The following is an 18,203-nucleotide window of genomic DNA, read 5'->3' on the forward strand; positions in this document are numbered from 1 at the left end:
CAGATCCAATATTGGAGATAAAGCTAATAGTGGACACCACAGACAGTAAACACCTCAGTACGATCCCTGCTTGGTTTTCTAGTCTTACTAATAACCTCTTTAGGAAGAACACTAAAAGAAAGAAAAACCCATAGTCCTACCCACAAGTTTTTTTGGCATTTGGATTCGTGCAGTGAGAATGTAAGCTAACTCTGCAAAAAAGTGCCATTTCAGCCCTCAACAAGAGGATTAGACCCTCTCTAAAAGATTTGACTCTAAAATCTAGAATGTCTTTTGCTTGCTTTCATTCTTCTGATGAGTCCGACCTCTTCACCAATATAATTGTCATGAGTGGATGTGAGTGCAGATTGTGCTGAAATATAATGGATGAAGTTGCATGGGGTGCGGTGAGTCCTGGAATGGGTTAGATTAGACCACAAGTTTGGCAGTTCAACCCTGAGTCGACCCCTCCTAGCTGCCTATCTCTCTTTTCCGCACTAGCAGCTTATATACTGCTGCAAAATGTACCACAGCTGCACTGGATCCAGACCCAGTGCTGGAAGCATTAAAAAACCTTCATCACTTAGCAATGCATGTGTTCATGTTTCCTGTCACGTGGCATCAAACCCCATTGCTTTTGCACCTCAGTTTCAAAGTTTCAAATCTCCGACTGGTGTTCGAAATCTGCTGTCTTAGCATTGTAGCATGATCCAGGGCTCTTAAAAAACCCAAATAGTCAATTGCAAACCTTCTTGAGAATATATCATAAGTGGAAATATGATTTACAGACTCGTGGCTCCCTTCCTTAGAGGAATCAAATATAGCTGTTCTTCCTACTCTGAAGCTGACCTGCAGTTTGTGACTTGAGTGCCTGGACCTTTACTTTGGCTGCTTGCTATGTCACACGGTATCCTACAGGGAGGGGAGTAAACCCTTTTGGATTCTTTGCCTAGAGTGGAATTCATCAGGGGGCATGGCTTAGAGGCAGAAGATATTCACACTCCTGTTTGGGAGACTTGCACATTCCATGCCGTCTATTGGCCATCGTGGATTGGCTCTTCTGATCACAGGCTAGATTGTTGAGGTGATTCTTTTTTTTTTTAATCCTTTATTGAGCAATCAGAAATAGTACATCTCTTACATATTAAACACAAACATACATGGTACAGATCTGCAATGGCTTGCCAATACTGGTAGCTCTTCCTAGCGGGCTAGGCATCAATGTCACTTCTCACTAGTACATCATTATTCACAGTGCGTAATGTGTATCAATATACCCATCGTACAATGCAAAGGGGTCAACGGTTTCAATAGTGACTACATACTTGGTGTAGCACATATCATATCAGATCACTTAGTCCATGTGATATCCTCAGGCCGTCAGGTAATCACAAAATAGTCCTCCGCAAATACCCATGAACATGCATATCGGAAGCTCCACAAGCCCCACCAGGTCAAGCAGGACCCCTCAGCCATCATGATATGGATGGCCCATACGCAAATCCCAATAGTATGCATAGATCACAGTGCAATACAACCAGCCATGTTATTATGTGGATCAATCAATGAGCTTGATAATGACATTTCCCCATCATGAATCACCGGTAAAGGACAGCCCACATGTGCCATGATCATCAATGCCTCAGGAATCTACATTTCGTGGCAGCACAGTGTAATGTGTCTCCAGTGTGGCACTCAATGATCTTATTGCAGCCGTATATCAGTAACAGGACTACTCCCGAGGTCCGTCAGCAGTACGGGCAGTACCCTGCCCGCCTTCGCGGTGGACTCCAACATAATCCCTAGACAGCTCCCTGATCAGGGCCCTCCTTCCAGACTGTCATTATCAGAGCTCCCACTCTGGATCGCTTGAGACATCCAGTAGAGCTGTAGCGGACCCCAGATATCCTTAGGCCTACAGCGCACAGGCATAAGATCAGCATAGATATTTTGTTGTTCCTGACAGTACGTTATATCATCAATCCTTCGGAGCTCTGCCCCTTCCCCATCTGCAAGCCACTCTCCTCTTTGCTAATAAAAGCTCAACGTCCACAAATCTACGAGTCGCTTTAGGAATATCTTTAGTAAAGCCCAGTATCATCGTTACGGGGTCTAGTGGGACCGCTCCTTCAGTCATGACCTGAAGCGCCGCGTGCAGCTGAGTCCAGTACTCCTGAACCGCTCTACATTCCCAAGCAAGGTGGAGAAATCCTGCACCTTCTGCACGACAACGAGCACACCTGTCATTGTCCGCCAATTGTAGCTTTAGTTTCCTAACTGGTGTAAAATAAAATCTCTGCACAAATTTGTAATGTATAATTTTGAGCCTGCAGCTAGACGAGATGTTCGCTGTGATAGAGCAACAATAGTGCCACTGTTCCTCAGTTATGTCAGTGCCCAATTCCGAACTCCAACTGTCACGCGCTCGGGGAGCGGCAGTCAATCTTTGTGATCTGATGTTATTGTACAGCTTCGACACTAAATGTCGGCCATCTGACATCAGCAGCACATGCAGGGGCAAGACCACCCCTGGCTCATCCGGAAAATGAGGTAGTATCTACCGCATCCCCTGACGAAGTCTAATGAAATAGAAAATCTCCAGCGGCGTCGGTGGTCCACTCTGAAACACCTTTTCTTTGGTGCGGAACAGCCCATTGATGAACATATCACCCCACGTGTTCAACTTGATGCGTTTGCACATTGAACGGAAGCCATGTTCCTGTAACAGGGACAATCGTGGGTGATACGTGAGTGGCAAGGCCGGTGAGTACATCAGGGGGGCGTCAAGTGCTTTTGCCACTCTCCGCCATGCGTCTATAGTACACGTAACTGTGGTAGCTGGTGTCTCAATGTCTCCTGTTCTTCCCTGTAGCATACCATTGAGCGGGAGGGGGTGCACAATCCATTCCTCAGCCGCAACCTGTGGCATAAAAGGCTCAGGATGAATCCAGTGGTAGGCATGTTGCGTCTGCGCGCTCAGATAGTAGGTTTCAAAATCCGGCACGTCAAACCCGCCTTTGTCATACAGCTGCGTTAGAGTGGACAAAGTTAGCCGTGGTAGTTTACCCCCCCAGAACAATCGCAGTAGCTCTGACCGAAATCTCTTAAAGAAATATGAGCCCGGGTAGTAGGGGACATTTTGAAAGATATATAAGAAGCGTGGGAGCACCACCATCTTTATCAACGAGGCCCTGCCTGCCATTGAGAGTGGCAAGGACATCCATCGAATTACATTGTCGGCCAGTTGAGAGATCGCCACACCATAGTTAAGTCTAACCGTTTCCTCCCTATTGAGCGAGATCTTGATGCCCAAATAGCGAAGATCCGTGCTGCACCACTCTAGGGGGAAGTCTAATTGGAAGTGTTGCACCGCCGCCGTGAGAGGAAAAAATTGTGATTTTTTCCAATTAATGTGTACTCCGGAAAGCCTTCCGAAGACAAGGAATTCCCTCAGCAACGGGTTAAGATTCTGTTGTGGGTCCTTCACATAAAGCGTTACGTCATCCGCGTAAAGCGATATCCCTATCTGCCTTTGGAAGCAGTTGACCGCACTAATTTTATGCAGCTGCCGAATCTGACAAGCCAATGGCTCAACTGCTATGGCAAACAGTAGGGGGGGACAGGGGGCAGCCCTGCCTGGTCCCTCTCGTGATCGGCATTTGGGAGGATAGCACCCCATTAATAACGACTCTAGCCACCGGTGCGGTGTACAGCAGCTCCACCCATGCGATGAATATTTTGGGAAACCCCATCCTGCATAGTATGGTCATGAGGTACTTCCATTCCACCGAATCAAACGCCTTAGTGGCATCAAGAAATATTGCAGCAACCGGTATCTCAGGGGCTATGGTGGGGATGAGCGAGAACAGTGTGCGAAGATTGTGCGACGTGGCCTGCCCCGGCACAAACCCAGACTGATCCGGGAGCACTAAAGTGGTCATGAGTAACGACAACCTTGTCGCCAACACTTTTGCCAGTATCTTCGCGTCACAATTAAGGAGAGACAGGGGCCTGTAAGAATCAGTGTCTAGAGGGTCCTTGCCTGGCTTCAAAAGAGAAGTAATTGCCACCTCTCTCATCGACCCCGGCAATCTCCCCACCTCCAACGACTCCTCAAAAACTTCCTTGAGTACTGGCGCCATCGTGTCTACATAACACTTATAAAATTCAGCCGGAAGGCCGTCTAACCCTGCCGCCTTACCATTGCTCAGGGACAGGATGGCATCCCGTATTTCCTCCACCTCTAGAGAACCCCCAAGAAAGGCTCGATGGCCGTCTGTGAGCCAGCATAGTGCTATGTCATTCAGAAAGTCCCCAAACTCCACTTCGCCCTCTTGCTGTGTGGAGTACAGTTGCTTGTAGTGCTGTAGGAAAGCCTCCTGTATCCCCCCAGTGTCCTGACATCTCTTACCCTCCTTAGTGTTGATTTCTAGGATATGAGTGCTAAATCGCTGGTGTCTCGTAATGGCAGCTAGTACTTTACCCGGTCGTTCACCTTCGCAATACCTCCTAGCTGTCCAGTATTTACCTCTGAATTTCACTTCCCTAGCTGCCTCCTCCTCAAACTCCGACAGCTTATCCCTGAATCCCTGCCTCAGTACAGGGTCATCACTTCCAACCATCCTCCAGTGCCTTAAGTTCCGACTCCAACCTGGTCAGTGTACATACTATGTCCCTCAGCACCCCACAGCTTTTAGGGATTGTAACCCCTCTTATAGTGATTTTAAAGGCTTCCCAGATCATTTCCACACTATCCACCGATCCCTTGTTCCTGGGGAAAAAAGGCCTCTATTTCTTCCCCAAGTTCCGATTTAAAGACAGGGTCTAGTAGAGCCGATGGGAACAGACGCCAAGGTGGCCGAACCCTATTCAACCCTGGCAAAGCTAGTGTAGTCAGAACCGGGCAGTGGTCCGAGTAGGTCCTGGGCAAATGCTCGACCTTGTGTAGGCCATTCCCAAGACCTCGAGACACAAAGCAGTAATCAAGACGTGCCCAAGTATGCGCATGTGCTGTGAAATGTGTGCCTTCTCTACTCTCAGGGTGTGTAAACCTCCAGCTGTCTATCAGGCCCGCTTCCATCAGTATACCCTGTAGTGTATCTTGTGCTTGAACATTATACTGACTGCTCCCGTCTGATCTGTCTGCGCCCGGCCTAAGTGCAAGGTTAAAATCCTCACCCCCAGATAATGTGTGGCATCAATTTCGAGTATGTGCCCCCAAAGTGTCGTGAAGAACCCTGGTGTATCAACATTGGGTGCATAACAGTTCACAATTATCACAACATCTGTACCCAGCCTACCCCACAAAACCACGTATCTCCCTTCAACATCCAGTTTCACCCCTAGTTCCTGAAATGCAAGCGACTTCTTAATCAATACTGCAGTCCCTCTAGCATATGTAGAATATGACGAGAATTTCCTGATGAGGGCCCATTTACTGGCAAACCGGGGTTCACTCCGCGGACGGAGATGAGTTTCTTGCAATAAAGCTATTTGCACATGTTGTCGATCCAGATATGCAAGTACATTCCTACACTTCCTAGCGTCATTGAGGCCCCGTACATTCCAAGATATCACTGATATTCTATCCAATGCATTGTCACCCATTACAATCGATGTGAATCAAATTAGCCAGCCCTTGCAGGCGCCCAGCCCACCAGTCAACCACAGCGCATCCAAACCTCCATGTAGCATGTAACCCTCGCAGCTTCCATTCTGTACCCCAGTCTGATCCCTGAAATCCACCCCTTCCAGTCTCCCCATGCGTAACTCTCGCAGTCATACAGAACCGGAGAACAGGTATCTTATAAGGAGACAGCTCCCTCTCCTCCCCCCGCCAATAACAACCCAACTTCCACATTCCCAGACCTCCCACCTCCCACTGAAGCAACCCCAACTTGCCAGCAGTCCAACCCCACCCCCCGCCCTTGCATCCCACATTAGGAAATAACAACAAACATTGAGGGGAACTCCCTTCAGGGGACATCCAAGGTGCGCACCTACTCACCCCTACAGCTCCATCCTGCCCCACATGACCCATATGGGAACAGTTAGAGAGGAGGGGCGGTGCCTGGCATATATCACCACCTACAGTCCAATACCCGTCCGTGGCATTCTCAATCTCTCGTGGCTCCTCCTTACGAAGAAGAGCTTCAGCATTGTCAAACTGAATGTGCTAATGTATCACCACTCTAGTACACTTTGTAATGATAAATCAGTTATCTTCATTTTCCGCCGGGTGTCTCTCAGCTTCATCCTCATCTGCATTGCGTCGCCCCCCTCCAGCCCGCCTCAGTTTCTTCATGTAGTCCTCCACTTGTTGTGGATTTGTGAAAAAATGTTGTGTGCCCGATGAGTTACCCTGAGTTTTGCTGGATAGAGGAGGGCGTAGTCTATCTGCATATCTCTAAGTTTTTTCTTGACGTCGAGGAACTTCCTACGTTGCTCCTGCACAACAGGGGTAAAATCCGGGTATATGGAAAACTTCACTCCATCGCATGACAAGTTTCGATTCACCCGTGCCGCTCGAAGTGCAGTGTCGCAATCTCGATAGTTAAGAAGGCGGGCGATGATAGGCCGCGGTGTAGCTCCTGGTTTGGGCCGCGGACCAAGGGATCGATGTGCTCTCTCGACAATGAACTGGCTGGAGAAGGCGTCCTTTCCCACCGCTGCCAAAAGGATTTTTTTAAACTTAGTCATCCATACGGCCGGTGTTGGTCGATTCCGGCACACCAAGGACTCGTATGTTGTTGTGCCGACTGCGCGCCTCTAACTCCTCATTTTTTGCAGCGATTACCCTCAGGACGTTATCCATCCGCGAAAGACGTGTTTCATGGGATGCTGTTGTGTCTTCATTCCCCGATATGCGCCTCTCCGCCTCGACTAGGCGCTCTCATGCAATTCCATCTTTTGAGCGACCGCGTCCATCCTAGAAGACAGGCGGTCTACCTTATCGACTATGGTGGCGAAGCCTTGTCTCATCTCTTCCATCATTAATTGCATCTCCGGGGTTGTCGACGTGGTAGAGCTGGCTGGATTCACAGGACCATGCGCTCCCCCGCTCTCAGCTGTGTTACGTGTGACTTTCTTTGCAGCGGCAGATTCAAAGGACAATTTCGGCTGCTTATTATACTGTTTCCCCATGGCACCCCTTTTATAGGGACTGGAGGCCGCCGGTGAGATACGACTGGAGCGATCCTCCCTACCTGGCGAAGGTCCTTTGTACATTGACACACTGCACGTTTTCAGTTCCACGCGCAGCCGTGAGATAAACAGCGAGTTAACAGTTACAGTGCACAGGGCCGGTTTGTATGAGGACTTCTCAATTCGCACCAACAGTGGTCAGCTCTACAGCACCCCGAGCAATCTTCTCAGTGGCCCCAACTCGCATCATGTCAGTGGAATCACAGCGTGTATAGTGTCTCCAAGGTCAGGAAGTAATCATAGGCAGGTCTCCGATGCAGCCAAGCACTTTTGTCCGGTTCTGCAGTGTGGAACCACTTCGCTCGGCCAGGAGGGATGTCGAGGAGCGGAAGCACCCTCCCCCGCTCTTCCCGTTCACCAATATTAGTCCAGCGTGTGTAGGTCACTCACAGCGCTAGATGACGGTAACCTGCAGTGTTCCGCAGGCCACTCTCGCCAGCAGCTCAAACGTATCACGCCGCAGCAGTCACAATCGCCCCAATGCACCGGTCACACCGATGAGCCACATCCTAAGCGGTATCTCTCTGGACCTCGATATGGCAGTCCTCCCTTCCCTGTGTAAATGCGTGGTCCCTCTGGGTGTACTTACTGTTACTGGCAGGGCCCAGCAGCTGGCACCTCTCGCTAAAGCAGACCCCCAGATGCCAATGTCACCATCACCAGTTGATTCAGCAAGGGCCCCCCCAACGCTGCGATGAGTGCCTTCTCCACGTCTGCGTCGCAATCTGGAAAAAACACGTAGTGCCGGCTGTAGAGCCTCCACAGCGCTGAGCTCACCTAGGGCCGCGACCACCCACTAGGTTCCCGCTGATGTGGACCTCTCCCCCATGTTGCCGGTGCAGGGAAGTGCGGGCCGCACTCCCTGGGTCCGTCTCCTGCCTCAGTCTCTGGAGGGGAGAAATTCGGAAGGCCCCAGTCTTTGGTGTTACTCCACCAGACCCGCAGCGCAGGCCTGCAAGCCTCTCTCTCCCCCCGGGTGGCTCAGGCTAAATATCCTCCCCCGCGTGGCAAGCGGGTGCCGGGCGTGTGAACAGTGGGGGGGTGCGCCGTACCTTTTGACGATCTACAATCTCTCGGGTGCCCGCCGTCTTATGATTTCACAGCGGGCGCCTTCACGGCCTTTCCCCTCGTGGCACGCCCCGGGCTCGCGTGATTTTCCGCCGGCCAGGCGCGTTGGCGGGCTCCGGAGACAGGGTGCGGTCAACCTACGAGCAGCACGAAGTCAATCATGCAGCAGTGTAGAGGCTCAGAATTCACACCGAGGCCGCTTCATACCTCGTTGCACACTCGTCAAGTTTCAGACGAGTAGCTGTAGGTTAAGAGGATAAATATAGGATTTTTGTAACCAGGCGGCTGGAGCCTCACAGGAGTGCGACCATTCAGCTCGTGCGCCCTCTAGCGCCCCCATTGTTGAGGTGATTCCATGATTTTATAGAGCTCATAATAATAAGGTGATTTGTAAAGCGCCTGGTTACTCCATCTGGAGTGTCCCAGTTCTATCAATGCCATCTCCAGCACTGACCCTTGAAGGGCGCCCTCATCAGGCCCTAAGTTTGCCTAAGTAACAGGTCTTAAGTTTCTTGCAAAAGGCTGTTTAAGACCCTTCCTGTCTCCTATCTAAAGGCATAGTGATCCCCAATTTAGGAGACAAAAAGCCAAAGGAGCACACTCCCAAATGTTTTTTTTTCACCCTGGGAATAATGGTGAGCGAGGCCTCGGCAGGCCTGAGGCTTCTGATAGGTCGTTATGACTTCACCAGAGGATGTAAATATTGGGGTCCTTTCCCGTTGAAGATTTTGTGGCAGAGACGCGTAGCTTTAAAGGAAACTCCCTTCCTCACAAGAAGCCAATATAGTTTAGCGAGAGATAGCCCCATAGACGACTGAATCAGCAAATGAAGCAGCAGTTGTGCCGCAACATTCTGCACTCTCTGGAGTTTTGCCAGTCTACCGTGTGAGGCTCCAAGGTATATATATCACATTACAATAGTCAAGCTTGGACATAATCTGTGTCTGGACTACTGATTTTCTGGCAGCATCTGGTAGAGGCCCAGGATTTTACTCATAATTTAGAAGGTTCTGAAGCACTTTCCTGCCAGGCAGAATATCTGTCTGTCAAATGATAGATCAGCATCAAACCAGATGCTGAGTTACATGTTGACTAAGGAGCTATTGTTCAAGAAAACTGTAACGTTTAAAGCTTTCCCTATGTTTGTAGTTTTTTTCCCTCATTTATAGTTAGGTTGTTCTACCCAGATATCTTCACATTGTATGATGTCTATGATATTTCAAAATGCCAATAGAGAGAAATTAAGAAAACCAGATGCTGAGATTCTTCACCTTTGGGAATCAGCACTGGTCCAAGTGCATCTGCCCACCAGGCAGAGGACCAAATAGATGGTCGTTTCCCTACTAATTGAACCTCTGGCATTTAGCCTGAGGCAACTATGGTCCATCCTCTCGGCTAAATCGGCCAGGCAAGATCTAAGCCGAGCTGCAGAGGTTCCCTCAATCTGAAACATCGGCGTACAACACTATGTTAAAGCCATGATGATCAACATCTGCAAGTGGGCGCATGTAAAGATTGAACAATGTAGGGCTCAAGCAGAGCCCTGTGGGACTCCCTGCTGCTATGAGACAACCTCGGGAGGGGGGATGGGGGGGGGGGAACGTAGTTGAACAACCTGGAAGGTGCGATTCTGGAGGAAGGAAACTAGCCAGCGCAGAGCTGTGTCACCGACACTGCAGTTCCACAGCCATTCCAGCAAAAGGTATACTTCATTTTATACTTCATTTATTCTGAGCATCTGAACTCTGTTATAAATCTTGTCTTCTAGAGTTCAGTTTTAGGTCTATTCTGTGGTCACAGAAGAGGGTTACTAGAAGCTTCGTTTTCCAACAAGCAGCAGTTCTGCAGACCAGTATGGCAGAAAAGACCATTATTAAGTGACTTGCAAGTGGGCACTACACAGTTCTAAAATATAAACATGATTTTGCATGGATAGTGAAAATACTATGTCTCTTTGGACATATTTAATAGCGTCGCCGGCAATGTGTGGGAACAGTATGTGAAAGGTCTGTACACAAGCAAACCACGCTAAGTGGGCCCCCCCATCTCAGAGTGGTCACAGGCTGCAGCTGAAGTCAACAAACCACAAAGTACACATTGACAAACTACAGTGCCTTTTCAGTTTGACGCTTACACAGAGGTGGAGATCGCCAGTAACATCAGGGCGATACAAACTAAAGGGACTCCTGGACCAAATGGCTTTTCTGCTCGAGTCTTCAAGTCTGCTTTAGCTTTCTTTGCATCTATCCTCACTACGTTATATAATCACACGTACTTCACAGCAATACTACCACAATCTTGGAAAAGCTCTATCCTATTTCCAATCGACAAGAAGGGAGACTACTCGAACTCTGCCAACTATAGATCAATAGCCCTGCTTGACATTGAAGCTAAGATCTATGCCCTCCTACTATTAAGGGACTTGGATGACTGGGTGGATAAGAATGGTATCCTCCCGCCCTATCAAACCAGGTTCAGGGCAAACGGCTCCGCCATGGACAACATCCTAGCGATGTCTTACCTTTCAAAGCAAACGGTAATGAGCAACAAGCTGCCCCTGTTTTGCTGTTTTATAGACTAGTCCACAGCTTTCAACTGAGTTAATCGAGGTCGACTATGGGCAAAACTTGAATCCTGGGGGATCCCTGCAACCCTTTTAAAAGTAATAACCGCTCTCTACGAGGGGACATGGGTCTGGGTCAAATTAAGTTCAACCACTGCAACTGCGAGAATTTAAACCAACAATGGGCTAAAGCAAGGCTGGGTGCTGGCCCCACTGTTATTTAATCTATACATGGTTATTGGATAGGCTAAACGATCTTGCCCCGGAAGTAACATCTCGCCCGACACCGAAACGGGTCTCTGCGCCTTGGTTTACCGCTGCACTGTCGGCTACGCGGCAGCAGTGCAAGGTAGCCGAAAGAGCCTGGCGGGCACAATATGACACTGTTGCCAAGTTGACATACAAAACGGTGGTCAAGGCTTATCACCGGGACATCCGCCTGGAAAAGAAAGCTTATCTAGCCAGGAGAATTGATGCTGCTTCCAACTCCTGCAAGGAGATTTTCTCCATTGTGAGAGAATTCACCTCACCTTGGTCTAATACCTCGGACCAAAAACCATCTGGTACCTGGGCCACGGACCTTGCTGACTTTTTTACGAGCAAGATCCAACGCATTCAGGAGTCATTCCTGGTACCAGTGTCTGCGGGCCAGACTGAACCTGACATCACCACACTGCCACAGGCCGGGCCAGGGGCGACGTTGAGTGTGTTTCCTCCAATCTCTGCTCCGGACTCCCTGGCTCTTATGGGCAATTTAAAATCGGGTTCTCCCCTTGACCCATGCCCTGCCAAGTTTCTGGCGAAAGTCGCGGAGGTGATCAACCCGTTGGCTAATCCGCTCTTAAATCTTTCGCTGAGGCTCGGTGTGGTCCCGCATACCTGGAAGCAGGCGATGGTGATTCCCTTGCTCAAAAAACCTGGTCTAGATCCGAAGGCCCCGGTCAATTATAGGCCCATCTCTCTGCTGCGGGCCCTCACGAAGATTCTGGAAAAGCACGTCCAAGGCGTGCTCTCCAACTTTCTTGAATCTAATGAGATCCTGCACGCCACCCAATCGGGCTTTCGTCCCCATCTCAGTACTGAGACAGCGCTCCTGGAGGTCTCGGAAACCATTAAAGGGGTTCTGGACCCTGGGGGCAAAGTCATGCTGGTGATGTTAGACCTGTCGGCGGCGTTCGACACCGTTCCCCATGATGGTCTTCTCGCTAGACTTTTCGAGATAGGCCTACGGGGGACGGTGTTCGACTGGTTTTCCTCTTTCCTAGCCGGCCGCCGGCAGTCGATCTGGGCCCCGCCTGATTCCGCCGTGATGCCGCCTCTGGGAGTCGGGGTCCCTCAGGGCTCTATGTTGAGCCCGACCCTCTTTAACATCATTATGACCCCATTGGCGGCGTTGGTGGAGGCGCATGGTGCCCAGATCGTATCCTATGCGGACGACACCCAGCTCCTCTTCTCTTGTAAGAGAGGAGGTGACTTTGATGGGGAGAGTATTCGGGATTGCCTTGGGGCTGTTTTTCACTGGTTCCATCTAAACAGCCTTAAGTGCAATTCCGACAAGTCCGAAGTACTCTTCTTTGGGTGCGACACAGAGCCAGATTGGCAGACCTGGTGGCCACGGGATATGTTCCCTCCGTCCTGCTCCTCTCAGGTTGCTAAGAATCTGGGGGTGAAGATGGATAACAGGCTTACCTTGAAATCCCAGATCCTGGGGGTGTCGGGCATTTGCTTCGGCATCCTCAGGATGCTGCGGAGGTTCCTTCCTCTGTTATCCGTGGAACATAGGACGCTGACAGTCCAGGCTCTGATTGGGTCCAGGTTGGATTATTCCAACGTTCTTTACCTGGGCCTTCCAGAGTACTTGCTGCAGCGGCTTCAAGTGGTACAGAACGCCGCTGCCAGGGCAATCTTTGGCCTCAGTAGGCGCTCCAGGGCCTCGGGCTTGCTGGCAACTTTACACTGGCTTCCTATCCGCAAGAGGATCGCCTTTAAGGCGCTGACCCTGGCCTACAAAGCTCTCCACAAGGAGGGAGCCAAGTACCTCCAAAAGAGACTGGTCTTTTATCATCCGACCAGGTCTCTGAGGTCGGAAGCCCTGCACCTTGCTGTTGTCCCCCGGGTAAAGAAAGCGCGCCTCGGAGGCCGCTCCTTTGGACTGCTGGCTTCTCAGCTATGGAACTCTTTACCACTGGCCCTGCGGGGAGCCACCAGCCTACTGGCTTTTAGGAAAGGCCTTAAAACTTGGCTGTTCACTCAGTAGCCGGTCTTCCGTGAATCTCTGGCCCACTCTTCTGTTAGTTTTTTTATCTGGTGTTATGTTTGTATGCTGCAGTTTTGTCTCTTTCTCCAATAAAGCGCCGGGACACTCTTGTTGAGTAGCCGCGCGCTATAGAAATAAACAAATAACATAACATAACATAACATAACATGGCAGACCTGGGGCAAGTCTTGAAAGACGCCATGCCTAGTACCCCAGAGATTGGGCAAGATGACCCTGGGAATCCTTCAGTATGCGGATGACACAGTGATCATGGACCACACCAGGGTGGGACTCCAAAGACCATTAAAAAGTCTTACAATGAGGCAAACAGCCTGCAATTTAACGAGACCAAGACCAAGATAATAATCTTTGGCAAATACCCTCACAAATCGCAAGCAACCTGGTCTTTGGGCGAGCACTGAATTCGGACAGCTACATCCTATAATTACCTGGAGGTATGGGTAACCGAGGGCTACGGCAGCCAAACATATAAAGGAGCTAATGTAGAGAATTAACTGAATAATTCTGTCTCTTAGACGTCTAAGCTACCGCCTAGCAAGTCCATCTATAGAGACCATGCTGACAGTACTTAGGGCAAAACTAATTCCTGCAATTACTTACGGTCACTTAGCCTTCCCAGGTGCATTAGAGAAAGTCATCAATGCAGCTCAGATAAAAGCTTACAAGATCGTGCTACAGGCGCCCAGGCTAGCAAGGAACAACAGGCTAAGGCAGGAAATCGGTCTAAACAGACCGACTTGGCATTACAGGCGGACTGAATAAAATATTGTATCAGAGTGCTGATCCGGAATCGCACTCAAATATTTTTTAAACATTTTTTATGGGAGTGGGCTCCCCATGGCACTTAAAGCTAGATCAAGCATGCCAACCATGATTGATGTGTATCGTTTTGTGAGAAAGGTATGCAAAATTCACAAATGTATAACGCAAATCATGTTCACAAAAAACGATAGCTCCTGTATCGGATTGCCAAATAGGAGATGGGGAAGGGATATTGGCCTTAGAAAACCTTGCTAGAGAGGGGAATACAATGACACAAAAGTAGACCTAGAGCAAGTGTTGGATTCCCTGAGCATAGAAGCAGATACTTCTAGTAATAGTGGCTTTAAACCAAAACCATCCCTTATCCCGTCCCTTCCACACAACAACATTGATGTATTCCATGGCATAATAATCAAAGAGATGACCGAGTTAAGAAAGGGCACAGTTAAAACATCTGAAAACTTTAGTCCAGTGCAACAGTGGTAATCAAGCCTGCTGGTAAAAGGGGTAACATTGTCATTTTAGATGTTGGTCTGTATTGGGATGAGGTCAATCGACAATTCTCTTAGAGTGAATGTTATGAAGTAGGTACTATATAAAACTTCTGTCTGCAAATTCAAGGAATATCTGTTGTAATGGTGAGACAGGGGTATTTTGACTAGAAATTCACTTTTTTTTTATTTCCTTCTGCATTTATTTTGCACTTTCATTCGTGCCAAGCATTATCCTGGGCTGCCGGTGTTTAGAAACTATGGGCACTTGCATGAAAATGTTGAATGTTTGCACAACAACGTAATGGTTTGACTTGGCTCATTTTGATTTGTGGAAATATTGGACAAACTTCTTCTATGATGTTTATCATCTTTTGGCCATTCTGTTGATTAGCATTAGTGTCTTAGGTATTTAACCATTGACATGAACTGTACAGAATGCACAGAACTCCTAAAGCAAATTTGGGGTTATAGTATATATGGGCATTTTCATTTTTAGAGAAGTCTGATTTAAGAAATCCCTGTATGGGAATCTGATTGCTAAAACCGATTTTTAATGAACTGTGGGATTTCTATATTTTAGATATGGGAGTTTGGTACCATTGAATTGTGTCACACACAAAAAATGGAAACTGACATCGGTCAGACTGTAATATTTACTGTCTCCAAACTTTCTATAGAGCCCAGAGATCGCTTTTGCATGGATATACGGACTATGTGAGATTTTAATCATGATGTAAATTTATGAATTGTGTATTGTTTATGATAATGTATGGCTATGGAATTGTAGCATTTTGATTGGTTTTGAACACAGTCACTATAACTATCAGAGCTATGCATGAATTGTGAAATATATTAAGTATGTGTATCATAATGTAAACATAACGTTTGTATTTTTTCCTGTGTTCATGCTGCCAGATTGTATATATTTTCACAGTTGGTTTGGCTTGTAATCACCTTCACAAAGGCTTGTTTTTAAGAAGAAACGTGTTGGAGCAGTAAGACTCCGCAAGGGCAATAAAATGTTATATATATATATATTTCCCTTTCAGAACATATACCCTCACTTTTCAGAATTCCTATACCCCGAATCCCTTCTTTCACGTTTCTGATCCAGCTTACATTTCCCCTACTGTGCCGCATTACCTTAAGCTTGGTATTCACAGAGCCTTCCATACATCTCTATCATCTGAGTTCCTGTAATGATCTGTGACCACAAGTAACAAGGTAGGCTTCTGCTGGTTTATTAGGTGTATTCAGGTAGATGTTAATTGCTTCAGTAAATATTCATATGCGTGCTCTACCAGGAGCTATGATGATATCCTAAGCTCAACCACCCTCACTGGTCCAGACCAGCTTCATATATCAAACATTCCATTACACATTCCATCGCTCAGCCAGGATGCTTGTATTTATACAGTATTCAAATCATGACCAGATTCCAGACACATTCCTTCTGAAGCCTTCACTGGACCCTTTAGACCCCCTTGAGTTCCTTCCCTGGTCTTCTAATGCAGCTGCACTCCCAAATACAACCATCGTGTGAGTGCCAGTATTGCTCCACTCCCCTCTTTTCACCTACCTAGCATTTTCAAGGATCACACAAACACTCCAAAGTATGTATTGCAGCCCCCATTGCCCCACAGCTCACTTCAAGACCTATTTTGATGTTAAGCCTCCAGTCATAATGCGTGTTTGCACCCTTGTCCCATTCTGTCACAAAAGACTGCCATGAAGCGGCATAGTCTGCTGCCCTCCCTAGTCTTTTAACTTATTTTAATCTTGTCGCACTCCTGGCCCCTTTTAAAGATTTCTCATGACCTGCCTTTCAGCTGTTCCTCATTGACTGGAAAAGTCTTAAGTTTAATACCTGAATTGGCAACTTTTCTTTGTCCTTCCCAACTGAATGAGTTGAAAAAAATTGAAATAATAGTTATGGACTGATTTTTTTTTTTTTGTCTATAACTTCTGTTCTTTACTACTCTATGTATAAAGCATAACACTGAGAAGGTTCCCTCAACGGCCACAATTTTCCATGCAAGTATACATCACATAATTTATATTAAAGGTGACAGATATACAACAGACTTTTTATTTTATTCAAAAAATATATTGAAATTTTTATTTATTTCCATATTGACCATAGTGCGGGGTCTCACACTCAGCTTTGAGACTCGTAGTTGGCACTGTTTTCCTGCTGATTAATACCCAGATTCCTTTTTCAGACGTTGTGGATGTGTATGAAATGAGAGTATGAATGTGTTAGGTTGCTGTGTTGGGTGGTGTGTTATCAGGGGCATATGTATTGTTATAAATTGTTTTTTTCACATATAGTTATTGTCACCTTATTTTCTTTTTTTTTGTATGAACTATGAAATTATTTCTTGAAATTTGTATATTGTGATTACATGTTTTTCATGAATTCTAACTCAAATGAATATATATAAACTTGAAAGCAATGCTAAAAACAGAAAAATAAATAACAATTTCAATATATTTTTTGAAAAAGTCTGTTGTATATCTGTCACCTTTAATATAAATTATGTGATGTATACTTGCATGGAAAATTGTTGCCGTTGAGGGAACCTTCTCCTTGTTATGCTTTATTTCTTCCCCTCTGTTCCCTGGCCGTACTTTAAATCTTGAGGGGGTCCCATCATTTTTGCCTTTTACTCTATGTATAATACAGGGTGCTGTGCGATTCATAACTTTGGCTTATCATTTGCCCCACTATAAGTCAGTTTAAGGTCCAACTTCTGCCCCGCCTGTTTTTTTTCCTGATGACTTCTGTATTAATTTTTTAGATAATTAAGAATGTTGGAAGTATCAAGTTTGAAATATAAATTACAACCAAGCATTTGGTTTTCAGTGTTGTGAGTTCTCATGGACCTTCAACAATCGGGTGAATTTTGCTTTATCCAAGAAATGTGGCATTTTTCCTCCTACAGAACGGAAAGCTGTAGTTTCAATTGGTTTGGCAACATAATTTCTATGATCTCCCTAAACTTTTTAGAACCCAGACTGTAAGTTTTTTAATGACCTTCTTTAAAGTGTATCACATTAAGAACTAACTGTGATATCCCTGCAAATTTAAGACACTATCTACATAGAACTTCAAACTAAATTGTAAAATTATATTTATTGTATCCCTTGAGCGACACCAAACATGTTTAATACTTAGTGGGTCTTTGATTTAAGATGCATTATTAATTTTGAGCTGGATAGTAATAAGATATTCAATGTCCATTAATCCCAATGTTTTTTTCATTTTTAAAAATATGATCTCTGATTTGACTTTTGCCTTGGCTAATCCTGATTCAAACATTTTAATGGATTTTGAGACTTTGGAAGAATTTCCAATCAAATGGAATCCTGCGTCCAGTAATTGCAAATCAATTAAGATGTTTAAATGTTATGTAGAATGCTTTGAGGAAATTCCATTACTTACATTCTGATTTCAGTTTTAGGAGGTAAAAAGAAGAATACAGATATGCTTCCTTGAACAAAATAGTTATTCTCCATAGTCCAGTATGAAACCGGGTCATAGGTTGATTATTTCGTCAGGTGTTTCGTGCTCCTAGTTGGGACTCTTATGCCAAGATTAAATGGTTTACGAGAGATTTGAATTTAAATTCAAATCCCCAATAATATCTGAATGTAATCGTAAATTCACCAACACCTGCATAAATCATGCCCAATATTTGCGTGTTACACAGAGTCAGTGGTACAGGCATCCCCTTATGGATGGTGAGCACAATGACCCTTTTACCATGGGGAACTTCTAATTCTTGGTTTACTGTTAAATGTTCTAGGTATCAATAAATAGTCTAGTCGAAATGACACCAGCACATCAGACTGA

At 46.5% G+C, this 18,203-nt stretch overlaps 1 protein-coding gene across 1 annotated transcript in view; it reads left to right on the forward strand.

Moving 5' to 3' along the window:
* Positions 1–18,203, forward strand: part of BCL2L13 (BCL2 like 13) — a 482,186-nt gene that overhangs the window by 224,084 nt on the left and 239,899 nt on the right. The gene's annotated exons all lie outside the window — the stretch shown is intronic.

The sequence above is a fragment of the Lissotriton vulgaris genome, chromosome 1_2 (assembly GCF_964263255.1).
Source record: "Lissotriton vulgaris chromosome 1_2, aLisVul1.2, whole genome shotgun sequence".
In the NCBI taxonomy this organism is placed as follows: domain Eukaryota; kingdom Metazoa; phylum Chordata; class Amphibia; order Caudata; family Salamandridae; genus Lissotriton; species Lissotriton vulgaris.